The sequence below is a fragment of the Vicugna pacos genome, chromosome 14 (assembly GCF_048564905.1).
Source record: "Vicugna pacos chromosome 14, VicPac4, whole genome shotgun sequence".
Classification (NCBI taxonomy): Eukaryota; Metazoa; Chordata; class Mammalia; order Artiodactyla; family Camelidae; genus Vicugna; species Vicugna pacos.
The window spans coordinates 23369526-23390603 of record NC_133000.1 but is presented as its reverse complement, the minus strand read 5'-3'; the positions used below and the strand labels follow the sequence as shown (position 1 = coordinate 23390603).

Below are 21078 nucleotides of genomic sequence, written 5' to 3'. Positions count from 1 at the left end.
TGTTCAGAGCAACAACCTATTTATTTCACATTTGAAGAACTCTGGCTGTAAGTAGTCAGAGATCACTGGTTTGGTAGGCATGGAATAAGAATTTTAATTTGCTTTATGCAGGGAGATAACTTGGCAGAGAAAATAGCCCCTGGTGGGAGATTATGGTTAGGCGGAGGCCCCAGAATAAAAGAGAAGAAGGATGCCAACAAATAAAGTGCAACAGTGAAGGGGTGGGGGGTTGATACTAGACTTAGCAAGGAAATTTGTTATGAAACAAATCATGGTCTCAGATCTCAAAAGCACTGCTGTCTGAAATGATCTTTTACACAGTTTGGAATATACAGGCACATATTCTCATCCATTTCCTTAGACTGTGAGTTCCTTGAACACAGGAGTGTGTGCTTTACTTATGTTTATGACCTCAGAACTTCAGAATGTTTTGTATCCAAGTACTAAGAGGTATTGGAAACATGTTTGCCTTAAATTACCTAGGCAATGTGAGTACTCTGGTTTTGAATATAATAAGCTGTCCATGTAGTATTAAATATTTAGTTTGTATATAGGTACTGGAGTATTTGGCTGGGGGCACTAATAGCATTTTTGAACATCCATCATATATCACTGATGCGTTATTGATTCACTTATGTAACCAACGTTCATTGGGTGGGCATTGATCTAGTTACTGGGGAAGCAGAAATCTACAAAATATGTGTGAAACTCTCATAGAGCTTATGTTTTAGTGAAGCAAACAGACAATTACTAAATTATATGTCAGAGATAATCAGCATTGTGATGATGAATAAGGCAGGATGAGTGATAAGTGATAGATTGAGGATGCTTACTTAAGGAAAATTGTTAAAGAAAGCCTCTCAGATGGAATGACATGTAAGCAGAGCCCTGAACGAAGTGAGGAAGCAAGCAAGCCACCCAGATACTTTGTTCAGAATCATTCCAAATAGAGATAATGCTAAGTATAAGTGCTCTAGAGTAAGAGTGATTTTGACCTGTTTGGGGGAAAATCAAGAAGACAGTGTGGCTGGAGCCAAGTGAATAATGGGAAGAAATTTTGGAGAAGAAGCCTGAGAGTTGGGGTGGCCATGTTAATCCATAGTAAAAATATACAACTTTGGAATATAATCTGAAAAAATGAATCATTATGCTGTACGCCTGAAAGTAATATAATATTATAAATCAACTATACTTCAATTAAAAAAATTAAAATAAATGTGTATCTCTGACAGAGAAATACAAACATTGTCTGTTTTCAGTTATATTTGAAATTAAAATAAATGAACAAATAAAACAGAAACAGAATCACAGATACAGAGAATGAAGTAGTGGTTATTAGAAGGGAGGGGGTGGGGAAAGGGGAAGATAGGTGAAGGGGATTAAGAGGTACAGTGGAAATGTAGCCAATATTTTATAATTTTATATAGAGTGTAACGTATAAAAATACTGAATTACTATGTTGTACCCTGAAACTAATATAATATTGTAAGTCAACTATACTTCAATAAAAAAGAAAAATAAATCAAAATTAATGAATTTAAAAAAGAGTACAGCTAAGCTCCCCAAATTTTTGAATGCCTTTAAGCTTTATGACCTGTTGTTATTTATCAAAATTTCAGTTGACAGTAATAATTTTTAGGGAAGATTGCACAAAAGGAATATAATTCATTCCCTTTACTTTGTTTTATAATGCATGCCCTTATATCAAGCCAGTTCAGGACACTATTGGATATTTAGATCACAATTTATTGACCACCAATGGAATTCTTTCTATAAAATTTTGAAGTTGCTTAATTTAGGGGTTAATATAAATGGGATATTCAGTATTTTCTTTACAGACAACTCTGAGAAAAACCCAGTCATATATTGTTACCAGAAATAATATATTTCTCCTGAGAAACCTTGTTTTTGTTGCTGTTATCATTGCTTTTAATCTCACATCATTTTGAATTATTTAACTAATAATGGTACGCTTTTTGATTTTCCTTTCAAAGGATAAATCTGTGAACTCGAATTTAGTATGCAAGAAATCATTATGTTTAATAATTTTAGCCTTATTTTTGGCTTTACTTTTTCCTACTGTGATTTCTATGTTCTCATTCTTTCCACTTTAAACTCGTTTTATAATGAAGTAATGAAAGCTGACATTCTGAAACAAATCTGGGCATGAATATAATATTTTAATTAAAATATATACAAATTAAATAACAAACTAAATATAAATAGTGTTGTCTAACAAATTAGCATAATGGCAATGGCATTCACTGTTTAGGATTCTGAATATTTAAAGCAAAAGCATTTTTTAGGCTATTTCTGCTAAAGATGCATGTTAGTATTTAAAGCACATTATTGCTCTATCAGTGTTTTTCTATAAATGTATTTACAAAAACAAATGCCATGTATTACTTTATCACATTCCAGTTCTGTGTGAATTCTAATAAAAATACCTATATAACTAAACTTAGACAAATAATTGTATTAGAAACCAAAAATAATATGCTCTCAGTAGTTAAGGCAGTTCCTTTAGATATGGATACATGAAAATCAAAGTGATACTTATTTTATATTATCAGTTGCTTATTCAGCAAAACAAGGAAACAGTTTTTGCTAGTAAGAATCATCTAATGATTTTTAATAGAGATATCATTAATGTGTCAAAAGATAATGAAGGTATTTATCTTTTATTTACTTTATAGCCCATACAATAACATCTGAATGTTCTCTAAAAGTTGTATCTTCCATTTTTTTAACGTAACCATAGGCTGAAAATGTTAACCATTTTTGGCTTAATCTTTTCTCAACCTTCTCTTCCCTCCCTGCCTCTTCACTTTACCCAGGTTGTTTCTTTTTTCCAGCATCTTATAGTCCCTCATCTACAGGGTCAAACTCTATTCATCCTTCAAACTCAAAGGTCCAACTCAAAGGTCATTGTTTTGAAGTGTGGAAAAATTCCGTTTCGCTCTTTAACTTCATTCCCAGAAAGGCACTCAATTTATATACTAGAGTACATATTTAATATTGAACTGGCTATTGTTGTATCTTTATTTGATCGAAATACTTGTGCATCTTTAAACACATCCAATATCTCTTGCTGTATGTATTGTTTATTTGGCTGATTGCTCTACCATCCCATCCCAAGCACTACTTGAAGACATGTTTAAATGTTAAGTCATCAACAGTTCCTAGCATGGTGCCTGGTACAGATAAATACTTACTGCATCTGCTTGGTGTTAAGAAATGATACAAGATGGGGGAGGGTATAGCTCACTGGTAGAGTGCGTTCAATCCCCAGTACCTCCATTAAATAAATAAATAAGTAAATAAATAAACAAATAAATAAACCTAATCTCCCCCTAAAACAAAACAAAAACAAAACAAAAAAATTGAAAAGGAAGTGAACTTCTTTATTAAAAAAAATTAAGAAAAGAAATGATATATTTAGCCTTAGCCTTGTAAAATTAATAATTTTCTTTTATGAATTAGAGAATTCTACCACATCAGGACAAGCAAGTATGCAGAAAAGTCCATTTTCATAAATCTCTTCCCCACATTTATATAAAAAGAAAATTCATCTGCTTTTATAGAAATTACTAAAGTCTCAAAAATCTCAGATTAAACTACAGAATAACTGATGACTAGGTATATAAGAGCCATTGCCAACTCAGAGAAATGGAAATTTTAGTTTTGTCTCTTCAGGCATCATAATTGAATCAAGACAGAAAGAACTTAGTAATCAATTCAAAATTATCATTAGAAAGTTCAAAAACACATCTACCATAGAATTATACAGGACATCTCTAAATTCCCCATTCCTTTAGACTTACTTTACATTTTAAAAAAAGAACACTTTTTCTCTCTCTTAATTATTTCCTATATTTTATTGAAAACCCCTAACAGTGTTAGAGTCTTAAGCATGCATCTGCAATAGATAGACACTTATCTTATTATATTTAAATTATGTATAGATATAATTACACAAATACATTACCTCCTTCTTGCTTTTAGGCAAGGAGTAACACTAGTCTTCCATTTAGAACTTTTTAGGCCAGACCTCAGACCTACTGAATGACATTTTACATTTTAACATGACTTCCCAGGTGAGATAGATAGATAGATAGATAGATAGATATAACATGTGTGAAGCACTGATTTATTATAAAGTCTGACACTTAGTTTATATTAAATAAATGTTATTTCACTTCTTCCGCTTATCATGTCCTCACTTGATCTTTGTAGCCTCCAAATTTATAGGAAGAAAAGGGCTTATGTCCCCTACTCCCATAGCCACATGACCTGGTCATTTAACCCAACAAATGTAAATCTAAGACCAAATTTTACCACATGAATAAACTTTTTTCAGTGATCGAAGAAAAACACTAGCTATTTTTGTTGCATGATTAACTCCATCTCTAGTTGATTAAGTATGTGAATCCTTCATCTTAGTGGTTGGACACAGAATTGAATAGGGTCTTTGACCTCAGGAACGACTGCAGTGTGGATATTATTATATAATAGTTATTCAACTATGTGGATGCCTATAATAATATTTCTAGTCAATCTGTGTATGTTAACACCTACTAATAGTATCAGTGGTAAATATTTGTAGCATTCTATCAATGCTTGGGACCATAAACTCTGGCTTAGTCTCTCAAATGTTAACAAAACCATTCCTGGGGTGAAACTTGCTCATTAGAACACCTCAAAGTGTAACTCAATTATAGACTTAGTGTATTAAGACCAAGGCAAAAATCAATTCAAACCTTAATTCAAAAAGACACATGCACACCAATGTTCATAGCAGCATTGCTTACAGTAGCCAGGACATGGAAACAACTTAAATGTCCATCGACAGATGATTGGATAAAGGAATAGTGGTATTTTTATACAATGGAATACTATTCAGCTGTAAAAAATAATAACATAATGCCATTTGCAACAACATGAATGGACCTAGAGATCATCATTCTAAGTGAAGTAAGTCAGAGAAAGAAAAATACCACATGATATCACTTATATGTGGAATCTAAAAAAAAAGACAAATGAACTTACCTACAAAACAGAAACAGACTCACAGACATAGAAAACAAACTTATGGTTACCAGCGGGGGAAGGGGGTAGGAAGGGATAAATTGAGAGTTAGAGATTTGCAGATACTAATATATATATATAAAATAGATAAATAACAAATTTGTACTGTACAGTACTGGAACCATATTCAGTATCTTGTAGTAACCTATGGTGAAGAAGAGTATGAGAACGAATGTGTGTATGTTTCTATGTGACTGACGTATTGTGCTGTACCAAAAATAGGAAAAAAAAGCAAACATATGTATCACCTTGTATAGGATAAAGCAATTTTCAATGAATTATAGTACCCTTTTCAATCTCTAATATTTCCTTGAGGAAAGTTTACCGTAAAGTGAAAATATATTTTTCTCTCTTCACATCAAGTTTCCTGTTGAAAATTGAGGTAGGCTCAGTAAGTTTGCTTTAAGAGCAGTGTTTCTGGATTAGTCTGAACTATGATTTTTTTTTTTTAACTCTAGACAGGAAACTGCAGATAAGGGATTGCCATGGATGGTTGACAAATGTTTTCTGCTTTACTGGAGCGGTGGGGCTTTAGTAGACTTTCAAAATAATAAATAATGGGGATCTTCTGAAAAGCCAACTTTTTTTTTAATGTTTGTACTAATAATCATCTCTGGAAGAACTTCAGTGCCTTCAGGGATTAAGAGGAGAATTTACAGGCAAAGTGGCTTATTTCAGGATTGTTCCAGGAACACGACACAGTGGAAAATAGTGCGAGACAGAGAGGAGAAACCTCAAAGGCCTGGATGTAAGACAGTCAATTTTCTGGCAGAATAAATAGTGAAAATAGTACCTTAAGAATTTGTGGAGTTAGGGAGGATTCAAATTAATTATGATATTCCTTTTCAAATGTTCTGTGTGTTGTGGCTGTTGAGTTTCCTGCACTAGTTTCCACAGAAGGATGTTAAAGGCTGTGGTTGACCAGAAATGTCCCTTATGTCTTTGACAAAGTGTAAAGCAGGAAAGTTTACAATTGCTGGAAACAGCAATTGAAATGGAAGGAGAACAGTGGTTCTCTCTTACTCTAAGTGGTTGGTTCTACGAGGCACTTTGCTGAATTTGCTGTATTATCTAAGGGGGCCAAAGTATAAGACTTGTCAGGTAACATTGTTGACTGGAATTTTAAAGGATGACTTTCACTGATTAAAACTCACAAAACACAAAGTATGTAATCCAGAGAGGCAATTAATTAATTTACAGTGAGAGATGTTACAGGAGGTAGGTCAGACTTCTGTGTTTGCCTTAGTACTAATTTGTTTTCCCTATAGACAACCTACATGGGGAGAAAAATTATCGCTAGGAGATAACTGAATGGATGTGAATCTAGTTATTGGAGGCAGGTATTTAGTAGCATAAAGTCTGGTAGCTTCATGAGTTCATCTCAACATACTTTTTTATCTTTTTCATATTATTTTCCATTGTAGGTTATTACAAGACATTGAATGTTGTTTCCCTGTGCTGTACAGTAGGACCTTGTTTATCTATTTTATACATAGTAGTTTGTATTTGCTAATCCCAAACTCCTAATTTACCCCTCCCTCCTTTCCCCTTTGTAACCATAAGTTTGCTTTCTATGTCTGTGAGTCTCTTTCTGATTTGTAAATAAGTTCATTTGTATCATTTTTTAGATTCCACATATAAGTGATATCATATGATATTTGTCTTTGTCTGACTTGCTTCACTTAGTATGAGAATCTCTAGGTCCATTCATGCTGCTGCAAATGTCATTATTTCATTTTTTTTATGGATGAGTAGTATTCTGTCTTACATATATGTATATATTACACATATATACACTACAATTTCTTTATCCAGTCGTCTGTCAGTGTGCACTTAGGTTGCTTCCATGTCTTGGCTCTTCTAAATAGTGCTGCTGTGAACATTGGGGTCTACACGTTTTAACACCACTCACTCACATGCTCTAACTTAAAACTTGGGCATGATCTATCATCCTATTTCTCTTTATAGCCCACAACAATTGCACTGCCATGTCTTTTCAACTTCATCTCTAATATAATTCATGTTCCTGATTACTTCTCACTATTATATTATTCAGCTTTAGTCAAAGCCACCCTCATCCCTAAAGTGAACCGTTACTATAGACTAGTAATTAGTCTCTCATTTATCACACCTAGTCTCCATTCTTATCTCCACAGTTTATTCTTATAATAAACCACTGTGGAGAGGTTTGTATAAAAAGTAAAGTAGATCAAAAGTTGACTGTGAATCTAGCTCTCGTTCCCTGTATAATAAAATTCACAATTTTTTCAAGAAAATCTCTAAATGCTTCTCTTACCACTCACAGTCTCATTCATTATGCTCAGGCACCTACCCTGTCACTGTCCTGTCCCTGTGTTATGTTGGACCTGGCACCCTGACCAATGCACTGATTATAGACATGTTAGCATCCATAGTGTTTGTTGGGGAAAACAAGCACCAGACACAGTATGGAATGTGGTTGGTCCCCTCCAAGCTAAGATGAGCATCTCTTCCTTCATCCCTCTGGACTTTTCACATGAGCAAAGCAGCAAGGGACAATCAGTTCTAATTGACGTTTCTCTTCTCTAACTGGCTTACTCCTGAGACCCAGCGTTATCAAGCTGTCAAATTAACACTTAGCAAATGGAGCCCAGTGTGCCTTATGATGGTCCTCCTCAATTCTACAACAGACCACAAGAGGAACTAAAATGGAGAAGTTTAAAACTTATAGGTCCTGGAGGAAGTACCTGGCACACCTTGAGGGGCCACTCAGAGAGATCAAGGCAAAGTGCAGACTAAGACAGAACCCTGGGCACATGCTGTATTAGGGTCCATGGATGGAGTGTTCTAGGATTTCTAATGCAAGTTAGATTACTGTATTTAAGTCAAAAGAACAAAGTTTGCCAAGCCCTGGGGTCTTATCTGAGAGGCACATAAATCATACAACTGCTGGGAGGCAGGGGAGACTGTTAATCACATGAACTGTTGACGAGGTCATATGAGCAACTTACATTTGCTTGGGACTCTGTGGGCTGCTGTCTCAGGCATGTGCTTACATGAGGGGACTAGTGTCAGTTTAAAGTCACTACCGAATGGATGCAGTGCCATGAAGTAGCTTAGCTAAACTCTTTAACACTCAAAAAATTGTTCTTCCTCATCCCGTATGGTTAAAATCTATCCCATAATTTATATCCATTTGATGTATTTATTGTATAAACTTTATAGCCTATTAGAACCCAAGTTTGTCTTATACTGTTAGTATCCAGCTTTGAGTATTCAGAGAAAGTTCATTTCTTTCTTAGTAAAGTCAAACTTCTGCAAATTAAATGTGTTTGCTTTCAAATGACTATTTCTAGGAGACATTAAAAAACTCTATTAAAAAAAACCCAAGTCTGGCCTTCTCATAGGCTGCTCTAGAAGCACTAAATGCTACATATTCTTTGGGTGAAAAGATGTGGGGTAGTTAGGAACATTTGGTGGTGGGGCTGGGTGAAGGTCAAAAATATTATCCCTTTGTTGCTGCATAATTTCCAAGGTATTAATTGTCTTTATTAGGAGACGATATGAGCATGTAGGAAAAAATGTGGTTGTATTGTTCTCTGAAGCTCCCAGAAGCTGCGAGTGATACACACTGTCTAAGAAGTAAAGGGCAGATATGCAATGTGAAACCAGAGTGGATTATTGATTGCCTAATTAGATACATCAGGAACCAAGTAGTGAAGTAGTGCTGGCAAGAGAACTCTAAACACAGCATGGAAGGAGATAACCAAGAGTCATCAAAGAACATGAAATGGTAGTGAATGGTATTTTAGTATCTAAAGATTTTTTTTCCTTTTTACTTTAGAATATCATGGCTTTAGTCAACTAAAGACTGTATACAAAACTATTCATGCCATATAGTGTCTTAAAGCCTCCAAATTTATCTCTGCTAAACAAAACTTCCAAATTTGCACTCTAACCTCAGATTTTCTTTTATATTTCTAATTTTACCTAGATGAATTGCCAGACCCCCCCAAAAAATGCATAATCAAAACCCAACTCATACTTTTGTCCCCAAAATTTGTTCTTCTTATAATTCTATGTTTTGATGACACCATCACTGTTTGTCACTCCAGCTTCAAATCTTAGGACACCTGTCAACTTCCCCCTGATTTTTGTTACAGTATTAGTCACTAAGTGCTCTGCCTACTCAGCCTGAGAATATAGGAAAACACACACTCACACTCACTCTGTCTCTCTCTCTCTGTTTCTAGTTAAATGTACTCATTCTAGAGTCAAATTGTGTTTGAATCCAGGCTCAGTGACTTACTAGCTACATGACCTTAGTTTGAGCATGCTACTTAGTTTGTTTTTTAGAACCTACTCCACAAAATGTGAATGACAACAATAGCATTAAACTCAGATGAAATAATTTATCTAAAATGGTTAATATCTAGTAGCATCTTATGAAATCTTTGCTATTACTATTTATGTGTTTTCTCTACAATGAACTACTTTCTTTACTTGTCTACGAATAGTACAGAAAGTACACTCATTAGCTTTCACAAGAAATACTGCAATACCTTATATGCTTTTGTCCATTTTTAGTTTCATTCTACTTCCCATTCATTGACTTCTCTGTTAACAATCGTGTAAATGTCATGCTAAAAATGTGTCTTCAAAATAAGCTGCAAAGAACTTAAAATAATATTCAGGTGTCTCAGTGATGTGGTAAAAAATATCATTTTTCCAATTGTTTGTTTTCTTCCCTCCTTACTAGAAAAAAATCTTCATTTTCCTGCGTGTATGTTTTGTATATTAAGGCTGTTGTATATACTGAGATTAGATTTCCTACTCTGATCTTGGATCATTGAAGTCTATAATGAAAGCTGTGAATGTGCCACCTGGACTCTCCTTTAGGACTAAAATATTTATTACTTCAACTGCTGGAATTAAGGTTGTAGAGCCTTCAGCTATAACTCTTAGAAATATCTGAGTTGTCTTGCCCACAACCGGTGAATGGCCAATAATAAAAATACAAATGGCCACCTCACTGCTCTATCTTTGGGTAACAATGAAGGACTAGCCCAGCTTCAGCGACTTCCTTGACTTTGCTTGAGAGTCTCTTGAGATGTCCAGCCTTACATCTCCCTCTGTGTTACTTGCTTCTTGCCCTTCCTGTCCACAGTAATAATCCCAATAGCACGACCTAGTCATTCCCCACTATGCTAATATCTGTCTCAGAGTCTCCTTACCTGAGCGGCCCAACTGGGACACAATCCTGTCTATCCTTCAAGGCCTACTTCCAACATAACTCTCTCTCACTCTCCGTCACAAACAGCTCTATCCTCTTTGATTTCCTAGAACTCTATATTGTTCTTATACTTGCCACATTCTTTTTAATATTCTAATATGAGTTATAAATATGATGATAATTTTATCATTTTAGTAGACAAGATAAGTCTATCTTTATATCCACCATAGTCCTAGAGCAGTAAATATTTTATTAATATTTTAAATTTCTTTTTCAAGTTAAAGACTTTAAAGCCATCTGCAGACTGCTGTATTCTTTTTAAGGAATATTTTGTAATCATTTATATGTGTGTTTTATAAAACAAATTTCCTGTGTTAGTTGAACTATAAAGAAATGTGTTTATAAGAAGGTATTCAGAACAAATGTGCTCTATACAGAAAAATTGGAAATTCATACATTTTCTGAATTTAATTTTTTTTTATTGAGTTGTAGTCAGTTTACAATGTCAATTTCTGGTGTACAGCACAATTTTTCAGTTGTACATGAATATGCATATATTTATTTTCATATTCTTTTTTCACCATGAGCTACTACAAGATCATTAATATATTTCCCTGTGCTATACAGTATAAACTTGTTTGTCTATTCTATATATACATGTCAGTATAAATTTTAAATTCCAATTTCTAAGTAATACAGTTGAAATTCCCATTTTCATACCTGATATATCTAAAACTACACATGCATTCTGGAAAGTATGAGCTTGGAATATTCAGCATATGTGAACAGTTACCGTTCTGCTAGCTGAACAATTCCTAAATCTTCAGTTACTTCTATAAAAATTTCTTTGATGTAAATTTCACATATTTGGGGGAGAATCTTCTGAGTTTGCATGTTATCACCCCATTCTTTATATTCACATAGTATTTTTATCAGACTTTTATTTTACTGTGTATTATACTACAGGATAGTCATTATGTTCAATCAATTTCATTAACTTGGAAGATACCTAAGTTTGTGAGATACGTATTTTTCATCTATTCTATACTAAATGATGGCAAACTCAGGTCTTGGTACATATTACATGTTCAGTAAATATGTATTAAATGAACTTTTTACTGTCATACTTTTCTGTAGACATTACATCCACACACACACATATTTATATAAGTTGTACCCAAATATTAAAGTTACATCTATTATTAGAGTCCTATAAATGTAAGTATTAAAATTGTAAAAAATTTACTCACTATTTTTCTGTATTTGCAATTTGTAAATTTGTTTTTAAATTCCATAATCTGTTTAAAAGAATATGAACATTTTGTTAATGCTAACTGGATTGCCTCTTATCCAGATTAAACCACAGGATATAACAAAATATAACACAACCATTGTTTTTTCATTCAGTCAGTATATTCATTCTTCTCAAACAGGTATGCATTATTCTAAGAAAAATTGTAAATGCTGACGTGTATCTCTATTTTAAGATGTGCCTACTGTAGTGTGGAATTACAGAATAAACCTTTTAACGTGTAGAAAAAGTTACAGCCATCTAAATATTGCTGGAGGAAGTGTAACTAAATATATATTACTCAAGTGATTTAAACTTTTTTTTATAGAAATGACAGGAAGAACCTTGAGGATATATGTATATTATTTCTAGAACAGGGAAGATGTTGTGAAAAGCAGAAGTAAGCTATATTGACAAACTAAACATCAGACAACATTGAACAAGTTAAGAAACTAATTTACATTTACCCTGAGGAGGAAAAGCCTAGAGACAAATTTTAATGTAGAAATAAGTATGGAAGAACTTTTCTATTATTTTAGGATTATCATAAAAATTCTAGAAGTCTGCTTCTCCTTTCCGTATGAAAAACGTATAAGGGCCTTCATTAATGTAAACCTTCTCTCTGAAAAGATGCACTACATTTCACCAAAGTACATTTTAAGAAAAAGAAAACAAGCAGAGAGTGAGGGGTATTTTTCTACCAGATATCAAGAGGTAAAACTTTAGTAATTAAGGCAATTGGTACTGATGCAGGGATAGATCAATGGAACAGAATAGAGTCTCCATGGGGGGAAATACATAAAGGAAAATTTGATTTATCTCAGAGTGAGTTGACAGAATGGTAAGGAAATTGATAGGCTATTAAAAATAATGGAATATTTAGATATGTAGAAAATGAATGTAAGACTCCTATTTCATATCATATCCAAAAAAATTTAGGGTAAGTTAAAGATCAAAATGAGGAAAGTAAAACAAATATTTTAAAAACATTACAGAGGAAAAATTTGTAATGTAGTTTTTTTTTAAGGAAATAACTTTAGACTTAGTCTAAATTCTCAGTCAGTTTTTGAATAAGATGTATGCAAGAAAATATAAAATATAAAGAAAAGTTTTGACACATTCTATTAAAGTTTAAGAACTATTTAAATTGAAGTATAATTGATTTACAGTATTGTATAGTTTCAGGTGTATAGCTAAGTGATTCAATTATATAAGCATATTTTTCAGATTATTTTCCATTATAGGTTATTACAAAATATTAAATTTTGTTCCTTGTGTTATACAATATATACTTGTTGCTTATTTATTTTATATATAGTGGTGTGTATCTGTTAATCCCATACCCCTAATTTATCCCTCCTCCCATTCCTTTCCTCGTTGGTAACCATGGGTTTGTTTTCTATGTCTGTGAATCTGTTTCTGTTTTATAAAGAGTTAATTTGTATTATTTTTTGATTCCATGTATAAGTAATATATAATATTTGTCTTTCTCTGTTGACCTAGTTCATGTAGTATGATATTCTCTAGGTCCATCATGTTGCTGCAAATTGACAGTATTTCATTCTTTTTACAGCTGAGTAATATACCGTAGTGTGTGTGTGTGTGTGTGTGTGTGTGTGTGTGTGTGTGTGTGTGTATGCCACATATTCTTTATTCGTTCATCTGTTCATGGACACTTAGTTTGTTTCCATGTCTTGGCTATTGTAAACAGTGCAGCTATGAACATTGGGATGCATGTATCTTTTCAAATTAGACTTTTCATCTTTTTAGGATATATGCCCAGAAGTGGGATTGCTGGGTCCTATGTTATCTCTATTTTTAGTTTTTTAAAGAAACTCCAAACTGTTTTCCATAGTGGCTGCATCAGTTTACATTTCCACCTACAATGTGGGGGGTTTCTTTTTCTCCACACCCTCTCCAGCATTTATCATTTTTGTGGACTTTTTAATGATGACCACTCTAACCAGTGTGAGGTGAGATCTCATTGTAGTTTCGATTTTCATTTCTCTAATGATTAGTGATGTTGAGCATCTTTTCATGTGCCTGTTGGCCATCTGTATGCCTTCTTTCAAGAAATGTCTGCTTCAGTCTTCTGCCCACTTTTTGACTGGGTTGTTTGTTTTTTTTGATACTGAGTTATATGAGCTGTTTGGATATTTTGGAAATTAACCCATTGTCTGCCATATCATTTGCAAATATTTTCTCCTATTCCGAAGGTTGTCTTTGTGTTTGTTGATGGTTTCCTTTGCTGTGCAAAAGCTTTTAAGTTTCATTAGGTCCCATGTATTTACTTTTGCCTTTATTTCTTTTGCTTTGGAATACTGATCTAAGAAAATAAGAAACTTTTTTTTTTTTTTCAAATAGATTCTGTAGAAGAGTGAAACAGCATTCCATAGACTGGAAGTTATTTACTATAGATGTGACAGAAAAAGAATTGATACTCAGCATTTACCTCAAAAAAAAAAAGAAAAAAACCTTAAAGTAAAGAAAAATAGGAATCCCTCAGTAGAAAATGATCGAAAGACCTCAGTAGGCACTTAAAAAAAGGGAGACGTAATATAATCTATACCCGTTAATGAGACATAAGTTTTTTAATCATATAACGTCAAAGGATAACAGGAATGCAGAGTAATGTTTACAATCATCCACTAAAAGTGAAAAATAGTAAAACCAATTTATTAAACATTTTGGTGTTGCTTAAAAAACCAACTCTATGCATAACTTACGACTCAAGAATTCCATGCTTAGGTATATATCCTCTAAAGTAATTTCTTGTGACCATGTACCATGATTCATGTTCAAGAATATTTTTAGACTTTTGTTCTCCATAAAAACAACAAAATAACTGCAAATAGAACAAATGTTCATTAACAGTAGAATGGATACACTAATTGTGGCATATTCATAAAATGGGTTACTGTGGAGCCCTCTAAATGAATGAACTATAGATACTTGTGATAAGACAAGTAAATATCACAAAAAAAGTAGATTAAGTAAATATCAAAAAACAATGAAACAATGTGGATTAGGCAAATATAACACAAAAGATTACCTGTAGTATGATTCTGTTTTCGGAAAATTTTAAAACATAAATATGGTGCAATTTACTGTTTAGGTGTACAAATGTAACACAACTCTAAAGTAGGAATATTATAAAGCAAAAAAGCCAATAGTAAATAAAATATTCATGTTAATAATCTCTCATGGAAATGGAGAACAGTACATCATTAGGGTGGAGCACACAGAAAATTCCTAGGGCCCTGCTAATACTCAGTTCATTGTCCAAGTCTAGAATAATAATTTTAAAAAATGAAAGTGAGCACATTATAAGCACTTACTATGTTCCAAAAACTAAAAACTATGAGATGCATATGATGCTCTTATTCTAGATGAGGGAACTATGACACAGAGTGGCATACTGGTTTGTCCTGCTGCACATTGATAGTAAGCCCCAGGGGCATGATTCAAACCCAGGTGTCTTAGTCTAGACACCCTGCTCCAAATTCTAGGGTCTGGATCTCAATCCTGACTTTGTGTAGCAATCACCAGAGGAGCTGTTCATACATGAATGTCTGAGTGTCACTCTCAGAGACTCTGGTTTAATTGGTCTGGTATGCATCTTTGGTGTTTTTTTAAGAGCTCCCCAGGTCATTCTTCTTCAGCCAAGTTAAAGAACCACAGCTTAGGCAATTCTTGTTCACATTACATACTGGGACACTTAGCCCTTCTCAGATCCATCAGAGAATTGAAGTAGCAAGGAAAACTGCCATCTCAAAACCTGGAGAGACAAGTATATAAAGAAAATTGCTGCCGAGATCAGCTTACCTGAAGCAGAAGCCACTAGAGCCAGTAGGAATAACTAAACAGAAACTTTGAAGAATTGCTGGAGGTTGAGTGTGGACTGTCTTGAGAGTTAAAAACAAATGGGGAGGTTTCCAGTTCCACATGGAAGGTGCTTATCAGTTGCCACTTCGCCTACCAAGTAAAACGCTGAGTAAACTGAAACATCAACAACTATTCTTGGATCCATAAGCAAACTGCTGCCTGCAAGATTGGAGAGACAAGACAAGTGGTTACAGACAGAACTCACTGCTTAGCAGAGCAGAGAATTATGGTTGGAAACAACCACAGGAAGCAGTGCTAGGAAAGGAAAACCTGAACTGTAACTGACAAATTGCTGGAAGCTCAATGCAGACAATCCTGAGAGCTAGAAACTCCAGAGGGACTCAGTCATAGTAGAAGTGCCCCTTCAATATTGTGAAATTTATCACTAGGATCTTGAACAGGTTGCACACCAACTATCACAGAAAACAAAACAAAACAAAACAAAACAAAACGTGCGCCTCTGTCAGAGAGAGGAGGAAAGGAACCATTTTGAAATGCATCAGAACACTCTGTTCTTCTCAGCAAACCTCGTCTCTGGGAAAACTAGTTAACCAGAGCCTAATCTGCTGGGGTCTTATCAGATCCTAACTGACCTGAAAGAAGAAAAATACTTGGTATTTATCAAAAGAAATAAAAAATGCATCCACACAAAACCTGTATGAGGATGTTTATAACAACTTTATTCATAATTGCCAAAACTTGGAAGCAATTTGAGTGCCCTTCAGTAGGTAAATTAATAAATAAACCATGGTGCTTTTAGACAGTGCAGTATTATTTGATAGCTAAAAAAATGAGCTAACAAACCATGAAAAGACATGGAGGAAACTTAAATGCATATTACTAAGTGAAATTGTTTATCTAATAAAGACTACCTATTAAATGATTGTAAGTATATGACAGTTTGGAAAAGGCAAACTATGGAGACAGTAAAAAAAATCAGTGGTGGCCAGAGGCTTTGTTAGGAGAGGAATGAATAGGCAAAGTACAGAGGATTTTTAGGGGTGAAAATATTCTGTCTGCTACCATAACATTGAATACATTTGTCCAAATCCATAGAATTATAAATCAGAAGTTAACTGTAACATAAACTATGAACATTGGGGATTATGTTGTATGAACATAATTTTATCAGTTGTAAAAAATGTACCATACTGTTAGGTGATATTTATAATGGGGAGGGAGCTATACATCTATGGAGCCAGAGGTCTATGGGAAATCTCTGTACTGCCCTTCAATTTTGCTATTAACCTAGAACTGCTTGAAAAAAATAAAATCTCAATAACAATATAATACAAAACAAAACAAAAACTACTAGGACCAGTTTTACAGAAGCCCCTAAACCATTGTGGGTTTGGCCATCAGATTCTCATGAAAAAAATTGGAGGAAAATCTGTGTTTTAGCAGGGGAAGGAAACAAGTCACCATTTTGAAATACGCTAAAGTTTTCTTCATAACCAAGGCTTGACTTCCAAGGATATCAACATTACCAAAGACTTCCTATGACCTGGGGAAGGGTAATTAGTAAACTCCAAATTAGACTTTCTATCTCACTTAAGCAGAGAAGAAAAGATAAGAAACAACTTTAAAGATCATAGCCAGAGTCCACTAAAAGCTGAGATTTAATCATGATAGAACACTTTTCTCCTTCCCAAAACTTTATCACCACATCAGCAAGCTTCAGCCTAATTACAGTGGATTGCAGCTGAGAGAGAACAAGACAAACACTAGCAGAATTTCTTAAAGAAACCTAAAAACAACAAGCAAAAGGAAAAATAAACAATCAAAAACAAGGAAATTAGAGTAAAATGAAATTTCTGGCACCTACACTATAGCACACAGTAAATACAGCACAGTTCCCAGCCAAATTAACATGCAAATTCACATTAAATGTCAGATTATGTCAGTGCTTATTACATGATACATCATGGTCACCTTTCAACAAAAAATTCCTGAAAATCAAGGGAAAGGAAAAAAAAATTCAGTGTGAAGGAAAAAGGAAACATTTAAACCAGTCTCAGATAAACTGCATATTTTTCGATCGTTAGGCAGAGGATTTAAAATAACTATGTTTTAGAATTCAGAAGTCTTGACCAAGATGGTGAAATGGGAAGACTCTGACCTCATTTCCTCCCAGCACAAGCACACCAAAATTACAATTTATAGAGCAACTATAGATGAGAAGTCTAACAGAAAAGATTTTCTACAACTAAACAAGGTACCAAAACAGGTTGGGTAGGAGGAGCAGAGACAGGGTATATTCAAAGCCCACTGTCTGGGGTTGGCAACCCACAAGAAGATAATCACAATTGCACGTGTTCTCCCCAAGGAGCAAGGAGTTTGAGTCCCACATTGGCTTCCCAGCCTGGAGGTCCTACTCCAGATGAGATCTCAGAACATCCTGGCTTTGAAGGCCAGCAGGGCTTACAAACGGGAGAGCTGGAGGGCAGAAGAAAACTGAGACTCCACTCTTAAAAGGGGCACACAAATTCTAGCATGCTCTGAGACCCAGTGCAGAGGCAGTAATTTGAAAGGAGCCTGGGTCAGGCCCACTTGCTGATCTTGGAGAAACCTCTCAGAGAAGCAGGAGGCCACTGGGACACCCCTAGGTACATACATGCTCTGCCAGCCATTTTTGCAGCTTGTTCTACCATGAGTTCATTGGTGCTGGTAAGTGCTATTTTGGAGTTTTCCCTCGACTGTTAGCACCAGGACACGACCCTACCAATCAGCCATTAGACACCATTCCTAAGATACCCAGGTGAGCAGCCAGTCTCCTTGGGACCCAGCCCTGCCCACCAACAGAACAAGACCAGCCCTGGGCTCCCTCAGGCCTCCTAGCCAGCCCCTGTGGGACAAGCCTCACCCACCAGAGGGATAACAGTAGCCTCAGGACTTTCAAGGCCACAGTCCCACCAACCAGTGGCCTGTTAGCAGCCCCAGGACACCTGGGCCCACAGTCTGCCACCCTGGCCCCAGCCCCACCCACTTGTGGGCTGGTACCAGACTCAAGATCCCATAGACTCTGGACCCAACCATGCCAGGACCCACTGCTGTCAACCAACTGGCAGACACCAGTACCAGAAACTCCTAGTGCTGCAGTGAGCCACTCTGGGACTGGCCTTCCTGCCGTCAGGCCAGCACCAACCCCAGGACTTTATGGACAACACAGCCAGCTATGCCTTGATCGGTCTTGCTCAACAATGATGGGTAGCCTCTGCACAAGGAAGAGCATGGAAGCCAGCCAGGGCATCCACAGCCCCACCTAGAAGCACACCCACAATAGTTGGCCTTGCCAAAACAGAAGGGCCCCCTCAGCCTACATACGAGTCACTCTTCAATCATATAGTTCTGGTGAACAGAGGGGAGTGTGCTGCTGGGCCCCCTAAGACATCTTTTACATAAGTCCACTTCTCTAAAATTGAACAAATGTAACCAAATAACCTAATAAATGCAAATAAATACATAGAATTAGCAAAATAAAATGACAAAATGATACGCTCCGAACAAAGGAACAAGATAAAACCTGCAAAGGAGAAATGAAGTAGATAAGTAATCTACTCAAAAAGAGTCCAAGAAGAACCAACAGACCTGAAGAATACAATAATTTATATAAACAATATACCAGAAGGATTCAAAAGTAGATTAGATGATACAAAAGAATGGGTCAGTGAACTGGAAGACAGATAAATGGAAATCACCCAAACTGAACAACAACAACAACAACAAAGGATTAAAAAAGGAGGACACTTTAAGAATCCTCTGGGACAGCATGAAATGTATAAACATTTGCATTATAGGGTCCCAGTAGGAAAAGAGGGAAAGTAAGTGTCAGAGAACACTTTTGAAGAAATAAATGCTTAAAACTTCCCTAGCCTGGGAAAGGAAACAGACATCCAGGTCCAGAATGCAGAGAGATTTCCAAACAAGATTAACCCAAAGAAGACTACACTAAGACACATTGTAGTTAAAATGGAAAAATTAAAGATAAAGAGAAAAATATTAAAAGCAGAAAGGGAGAAGCAACTAGTTACATATAATGGAACTCATTCATATGACTCTTAGCTGACTTTTCAACAGAAACATTTCAGGCCAGAAGGGAAAGGCACAATTCATATAAAGTGATAAAAGGAAAAAACCTACAACCAAAAATACTCTGTGAAGCAAGGGTATCATTCAGATTTGAAGGAGAAATAAAGAGATTTACAAACAACAAAGCTAAGAGTTCAGCACCACTGAACTGGCTTGACAAGAAATATTAAGGGGACTTCTCTAAGCAGAAGAGAAAAGACCACAATGAGAAATACGGAAATAAGAAAAAGAAAAATCTCACTGGTAAAGCAAATATACAGTAAATGTAGTAGATCCATCACTTATAAGGCTAGTAGGAAGATTAAAAGATTAAAAAGGAGTAAAATAATCAATTTCCACAGTAAGTAGTTAACAGGTAAAACAAAAAGATGTAAAATGTAATATCAAAAACATTAAAAGTGGAGGAAGGGAGTAAAAATACAGGGTTGACAGAATGTGTTAGAACTTGAGATCAACAAACTAATCATATACATACACACACACACACACACATACATGTATATATATTTGTATGTATAGGCTACTATATATAAACCCCATGGTAGCCACAAACCAAAAACCTGTAATAGATACACATATAAAAAGAGAAAAGAATCCAAACATAACACTAAAGATAAGTCATCAAATAACAGAAGAGAGCAAAAGAAAAATAAAGGAGCACAAAAGAACTACAATAACAATATGAAAACAATTAACAAGATAGCAGTAAGTACATACCTATCAATAATTACTTTAATGGTAAATGGATTAAATGCTTCAGTCAAAAGACAGAGTGGCTGAATGGATACAGAAAACAGGACCTATGTATATGATGCCTAAAAGAGACTGAGTTCAGCTCTAAACAAACACAGACTGAAGGTGAAAGGCACCAAAAGATATTCCCTGCAAATGGAAACAAAAAGAAAGTTGGGATAGCAAATCTTGTATCAGACCAAATAGGCTTTGAAACAAAGACTGTAACAAGAGGCAAAGGAAGACACTGCATAATTATTAAGGGATTCATCCAAGAAGATAGAATAACTGTAAATATCTGTGGACCCAACAAAGAAACACCGAAATATATAAAGGCAATATTAATAAGCATAAGAAGTTGACAGTGACACAATAATAGCAGGAGACCTAAAGATCCCACTTATATCAATGGACAGGTCCTCCAGGCAGAAAATCAGTAAGGAGACACTCAACTTACATGACACATTAGATCAAATAGACTTAATAGATATATACATGCATACATATATAACAAAAGCAGTAAAATACACATTCTTTTCAAGTACACATGGGCTGTTCTCCAGGATAGATGACATGATAGGCCACAAAATAAGTTTCAGTGAACTTAAGAAGATTAAAATCATATCAAGCATCTTTTCCTACCACAATGCTGTGAGACTAAAGATCAACTATAAGAAAAAAAAAAACTACTAGAAACACAAACACTTGGAGGCTAAACAATATGCTACTAAAAACGAATAGGTTAGTGAAGAAAACAAGAGAAGATTAAAAAAAAAATACC

At 34.9% G+C, this 21078-nt stretch overlaps 1 long non-coding RNA gene across 1 annotated transcript in view; it reads left to right on the top strand.

The window, feature by feature from the left end:
• The first annotated feature begins 452 nt into the window (after positions 1-452).
• Positions 453-21078, top strand: part of LOC140701143 (uncharacterized) — a 33292-nt gene continuing 12666 nt past the window's right edge. The window contains exon 1 of the long non-coding RNA XR_012080045.1: positions 453-488. This is a non-coding gene — a long non-coding RNA (uncharacterized lncRNA). The remainder of the gene's footprint in view (positions 489-21078) is intronic.